The sequence below is a fragment of the Triticum aestivum genome, chromosome 4A, assembly GCF_018294505.1.
Source record: "Triticum aestivum cultivar Chinese Spring chromosome 4A, IWGSC CS RefSeq v2.1, whole genome shotgun sequence".
In the NCBI taxonomy this organism is placed as follows: domain Eukaryota; kingdom Viridiplantae; phylum Streptophyta; class Magnoliopsida; order Poales; family Poaceae; genus Triticum; species Triticum aestivum.
In genome coordinates, this window is record NC_057803.1 from 556,692,247 (window position 1) to 556,699,287 (window position 7,041).

The 7,041-nt window shown below is 38.6% G+C and overlaps 1 pseudogene; it reads right to left on the minus strand.

Annotated features, from left to right (window-relative positions):
- Positions 1 to 1,607: 1,607 nt before the first annotated feature.
- The window catches only part of LOC123083912 (pyruvate kinase-like), an 11,211-nt pseudogene continuing 5,777 nt past the window's right edge, over positions 1,608 to 7,041 (minus strand).

Genomic DNA, 7,041 nt, shown 5'->3' on the forward strand with positions numbered 1-7,041 from the left:
AATTTTACCTGTTAAATATTTTTAAAATATTGTTATGGAAGCAAACTTATAATTTATAGCGCAAGATTCGTTTTTTCATACCGGCGGTGATCTGGATTGCAAATAAATACCCCACTATAACCATATACGGAAAAGAAAACATCGATAACTACACATGCATACATCTGAAAAATGTCACAGGGGAAAACAACAGATTTCTCGTCGCGAGAGTGAGAGAAAGCGAGCGAGAGAGAGAGAGGGAGAGAGAGACGCCTTAAGATTAACCATATTCAACACACATTTTTTGTTGTTTTGTGTGAACACCAAGGCCATCGCCGGCGAGGGTGAGAAGGAGGATAAGCGGCAACACAAATATGATGCCCCACAAAAATAAAGGAGATGGACCTATTGTGGTCTTGAGTAATGGTTGTTGAGTTAAGAGCGTGTGTTATGTTTTCTCTCCCGTTGCGACGCACGGGCTCTTTTGCTAGTATAAGTAAAACTGCATTTATGAACTACCTGATTGTTCAAAAGTAGCTAGTCCTGTTAAGTAGCTAGATAATTGTTGCTGCAGGGCACATACTCATACACTGAGCTGCTGCAGTCTGGTACAATGTAATCACATCACTCGTCTAAAAAAACTGGCTTCGGTGATGTTCTAGAACAAAATGACATTGAAACACTAGCTTCAGTGATGTTCTAGGTACAAAATGGTACTCGGGTACAGAGAACTTCCGCAAGAGTTCCAACACACAAAAACTAGCAGTAAAATCACCATTGGAATGAATAAAATGTATGAAAACTGCTGCACACAAAGGCATTTATCTCTAAACTATATACGCTAACCATATCTTACAACAGATAATCAATTCAGAAACACAAGAAATGCAAGTGAAAATAGAGGGGAAAACGGGCGGCGTCTTTAAAAAGGTGCACAACAAAACCATTTATCATGTACAGAAACTAAACACTACATCAGCTAGATTTCAAGTCTTGCATGCACAAAACTAATTAACAAGCTAACCATCTAAGTAAACTAGAATGCCATCAACCGCAAAATTCAGAAGGTGAATATATATAAGATAAAAAGGAGGTAAATGCAGCTCCCTCCACATTTTCACATCCAGGCTTGGGACCGGCAAAGGCAGTGTTAAACCACACTAACACCAATCATTCAGCAAAGCATACAGGCCACACCATCAAGCAAATGCAATATTCACACAAACACAAACACACACACACTCACATACACACAAGCAAATGCAACATTCACACACACATATACAGAGTCACACACAGTCAGACATACACATAGTCAGGCACAGAGTCAGACATACACACAGTCACACACAAAGTCAGACACACACAGCGGAGCGCTTGCACACAAGAAACAGAGATAGATAGGGGCACATCACATGCACATAGTCACACACACACACAATGGAGCGCTTGCACACAAGAAACAGAAAGAAATAGACATAGATTGGGGCACAAACAGAAAGCTAATACATGCAAGAACAAAGTAAATTCAGAAAGCTATAAAAAATTCCAGAATCTGAATGAGTAAACTTATTTCTCTAGAGGGGTGAGGGTGATTTAGATCTTCGTTCCTGAAAATAAGAAGCTAGTCAGAGGCTGATTAAGTGATAATCATAACAGCATAAGTAATTATTCATGTGTGTGTATCAAAGTTATCAAGAAATCAAGGATTCGGTACAAAACAAGTCAAACAAACTGATCAAAATTCATACTCTTGACCATTTGAAAGGATAGAAACTTACTGATGATTCTGTGTATCTTGCAACTCCAATAATTCAACTGGTTTGTCGTCTTTGACTTTAGCTATAGGTGAGAAGAACTAAGAACAAATAGAAGTTACACAAATAGAAGTACACAAATGGAAGTAACCAGTGTGTTTCAAATTAGCAAACATCCACGTTTATCTTGCACGGAGGGGGGAAATGCATTCAGCAAACCATAAAAATAGAACAATCAGAAGAATACCTCTCTCAACATTGCTTGCCTATACATCCAGATCCAGGACCTTGCAATGAGACCATTTTGTTGGTCCATACTTGCTTACAAGATCAATAATTTTGTCATCTTCCTGTAGAAAAAATATCATAAATATAACTATAAAATGTGCAAAAGCTTTTTTTCTCTAGCAAAGTCAGGAGTGCAGTGACAAACCTCTTGAGTCCAAGGACCTTTGAACAATCAGAAGAACCTTTTGCCGTGGATGCAAACATTGTACCTCTGTCCTATCCGGAAATAGCTCAGCTACACAGGTAGATACCGACACAATATGTGAGCTCATCACGCTTGCATATAAAGAACAACGTCCAAAGAAGTATGGCGTTACTATATAACTAGCTAAAATGTGGGGTATGCATTCATAAGGTTACCATTACCAGCCGTGAGATAAACATTGTGTAAAATATAGGAAGGAGTTAAATTCGAGAGGGATTGTCATCCAAACACATACCAGGATGGTGAGTGATCCACGGCTTCAGTTCAACCACCAGAAGCACACCATCCGAACAACCATAAAAATCAAATTAGCCATCATGAAAACATCCATCCACCCCTGGATTCTACATATACATCATTCTGAGCACAAACATCATACTTGGCTAAATAAATGCTCTGGGACTACAGGCATCAGCATCGCAAAATGTAAAGAACGTCAATATACATGCGCTATATATGCCAACTCAACCCATCAGTGTCCTTAGCAACACAATAAAGAGCAAATATGATATGTCCAGATCCAAATGTCTATGCCTTAAATACTTGGAAAAGTGTTATTCAAGTGACCGGATAGCAGTAATACAAAAAATGAATATGATATCCACATAAGACATAATCAGAAAAAAGTTCAGAAAAAAGAATAGTGCTAGGTCTACCAATACCAAAGTTAGATACCGGTCAACAAACAGCAGTCAATCAATCAACAAACAACATTCAATCAATCAATCAATCTTAACAACCATAAACAAACAATAATCAATCATGCCATATAAACATATCATAGCTAGTGTACTAACACAGAAGTGATCAATATTCCTACCTTCCACAACAGATTTGAATCAGTGAACTACAAAAGGGAACAAAGAACAGTAGAAATGGAGTGTTGTCGAACACCATGATAAACATGATTATTGATTAGAAAAAGAAGGGAAAACAAACAGGGAAAAGGGTTTTTTGATGAGTGGATGCATTGGATATGAAAACAAACAGGGAAAACATGATTATAATAAATAAGATAGGCATTGGATGTCAAATCGGCAACACAAAGAAGTGGAAACCAAGCAGATTGTTACAAGAGTCAAACTTTTCTTCTCAGCCTATCATCCTAATTTATTAGCAGGAGAGAAGCCTCATATCATAGTACCCACGGCCTACATGGTTTGCACCCCTGAACACACATCACCATATATGGGAACATAAGCAAAGCATGATAACAAGAAACCAATTGAAAAGAACACCATCAAAACAACCGTAACAGACAAGAACAAGATTCTCTGCATCTACGATGGGAGACAGGTGATGGAACAAAGGAACCAATTTGACACTGCTTCAATTTTGAAACCAGAACCAATCGTTCCTACAACCGTCGCCCCAACGCGAACACAAAATGCAGGATCGTCATATAACAGAAGCGCACGCACAAGTTTCTCAAACAGAAACGCTGGAATCATCGCTCCACCGTGAACACGAAACGCAGGATCATCAAATAACAAAAGCGCACGCATTTCTCGAACAAACTTGTTAGTTCGCAAACCAGACGGTGATCCAAACGGTGGAGACCCCTGACAAGACGGCCCCAAGAATATGCAAGAGCATCAGGGCGACAGCGAGGACGACCAAAATCATATCAGAAGCGCTTCTAAACAGGTGACGGTGAGGACGAGCAAATCAAACCAGACACTGACATCATACAACTTTAGAAAGGAACACACCCGTACCATAACACTGACCTCATACAACTTCAGAAAGGAATCAGTAAGTTTATAGCAAGGAAGGATGCATTTTAAAGCTTAAATCACATGCTACCAAATTATGTGAAGATTCACTATTCGATTAGGACAGTAACCTAAGCTGTGTAATTTCTATCGACACTTGTAATGCAAACAATACAAAGAAGGTAACTGCAGCTCCCTCCACATTTTCACATCCGGGCTTGGGACCGGCAAAGGCAGTGTTAGGCCCCGACAATATAAACACACAAGTTATACAACCAATCATTCAACAAAGCATACAAGACACACCATCAAGCAAATGCAATATTCACACACAGATAGTCAAGCACACACACAGTCACACACACAGTCAAGCCACACAGTCACACACACAGTCAAGCCACACACACATAGAGTCAAGCACACAGAGTCACACACACATAAAGGAGCGCTTGCACACAAGAAACAGACATAGATAGGGGCACAAACAGAAATCTAATACATGCAAGACCGAAGTAAACTCAAAAAGCTATAAAGAATTCCAGAACTTGAATTTGTAAACTAATCTCTCTAGAGGGGTGAGGGTGATTCAGATCTTCGTTCCTAAAAATAGGAAGCTAGTTAGAGGCTGATTAAGTGATTATATTCATCACTACCCACAAGTTTGTAGGCACAGTGACGCATGCTTATTTATTTAAAATTTAGTTTGCAATTCAAAATATCATGAGCGTACGCATATGGACATAAAAGAAATGTTAAATGTATTCTTGTTCTACTTACTAGAGAAAGGAAGGCACGTAACATGAGCAACATTCTTATAGAAATTCTGGCTAAGGTAAGAGTAGCCTTCAACACTGATTCATTTGTAGTGCTAGTAGATTCAGCCTGCAGGGCAGAGAAACAATGTCAGTACAAATCACCAGGCAAACCAACCTTCTTACTTGTTGGGTCCAAATCAAGGAATTCTAGCTACCAAATAATTCAAGGTGGATGCAAGATGAAACACCCCCAAACATCAGCCTCACTGGTTCACACCAGCTTATAAGCTCACGTATTGCGTTTATATTATACAGAATAAACAAACCAGCCTACCACCAGTCAAGTTCGAAATAATGTACTGATTAACCAAGCTTATGATGACTTGCCAACAGTTCAAAAGTGAACTGCACTCTAGTGTTTATTCCATTTGTAAGTAGAACATGATGCAAGCAAAAACCCTAAAAGCATAATTAATTCACTGGCCTAATGTATGTAAAGCATCCACTTTTCACATATTGGGAATATGCACTAATGCCAATTGCCATTATTCCCTTTATGTTCAGAACAAGGGCGTTGATATTTATAGGTAGTTCCTGTTTTTCATATTATACGTACTGGGCCATGTATTCTAAAATTGAAAAGAACCACCAAAGAATGGTTAATGTAGGCAACAGATGAAGGCAGGTTAACTCACCGGGTGACGTGGATCAGCAAGCACTCTAACTATGAGTGATTGTCTTGCCTGCAGGAATATAATGCAACAAATATGAGTTATAACTGGCACACTGCCAAACACCAGAGACAAGTCTTGGTCCAACATAAGCGATATTGGTTCTTATCGGGCAAAATTCTTTAGTACTCCCTCCATCCCGAATTACTTATCTTAGATTTCTCTAGATAGGGATGTATTAGACACGTGGTAATACATGTTAATTAGTGAGTCTAGTTGAACACCACACTGTTTCTCATCAGGGTAAATTCTATAGTACATTAGTGAGTGCAGTTGAACAACATAGTCCCAATCTTTCTGTTTGTTAGGCACATGCTATTTTTAGATCAACGATTTGGCCAATGGAATATGAGGTATGCTACAAAAGGTACACCATGACAAACCTATTTCAAATACAAATTTCAATGGTATACTTCAGCATATAATATGTATTTCGTTGGTCAAACTGATGATCTAGAAATACGTCCCTTATAAACTGAAACAGAGGTAGTAGGAATTATGCACCATGTAAAAATAAAGGAGCAATACATATCATCATTCTTTTGCTGAGAGAAAAGAAGGATGTTGTATCAAGGCAAAACCATGAAGGTTAAATGCTAAATGAATTTTCTAGCGTTACATGGAAAATACTTATATATTGTTCCTCTGTATTGAGTTGCGTGATTGTGCAAGTTTCAGTGTTAGATTTGTCATTAACAAAACTATAGCCTTAAGTTATCTTTCAAAGTTTGAAGATCAGCATGCTAGTTCTGAATCATTATTACCTATATATAGCACACACAGGAGGTACTAAAAAGGTTAGAAGGGAAAAGGTTGTTCACATACTTCAAATGTGCCTGTGAAGCTCCACTTCAATTGATTTGTTTTCAGACGAGGAATGGCATGGTGGGCCTGTACTTGGCAATTAGCCTGTACTCAATACAGCATAATATATGAATCAATTTCCATTAAACTACAAGATGAGGTGAAGCGCCTATAAGAAGAAATACTCTTTTTCTTTCTCTTTCTACCTTGCAGCCCTCCCAGATGAGGTCAAGCAAATGATGACCGAAGCCTTAACTTTGATAGCAGCCGCACCTAGCAAATAGGTAGTGAACTATTTCAAACTTATAAACCCAAGTGTCACAGCCTGATATTCAATCAATGGAAGACAGAAATTGTTCCCCTGTAAACACTACCAAAAGGTTGGAAAATGAGAAGAAACAAAATACGCACTGTAGACGAAGCAATAGACTCCAATTGGGTCATGGGTTCTCCCACGTATTTCATGGTTCGCTTGAAGTACAAATCCTGGTTGAAGACCTTCTCAGCCTGTGAAACAATTCATGATCACCAAATATAAAGAGAGAAAAGGCAGGAGGGAGTGAATTTCCATCAGATTCCATTAGAGTGCCAAAGATATACTTGTTGACATTTAGGGGCTGTTCCAAAGAATGGTATTTATTTGTAACATTTTAGTATTGAAGTCTGATTTGAACTACAAATGGGAACCTATCAACAAATGCCTCCCAAACACTCATGTTTATCAAGAGAACGTAGAACTCCAAAAGAAAGCTCACCTCAGCACAAATTCTGCCTACTGTTGAAATAGTCTCAACTGGATACAACCCA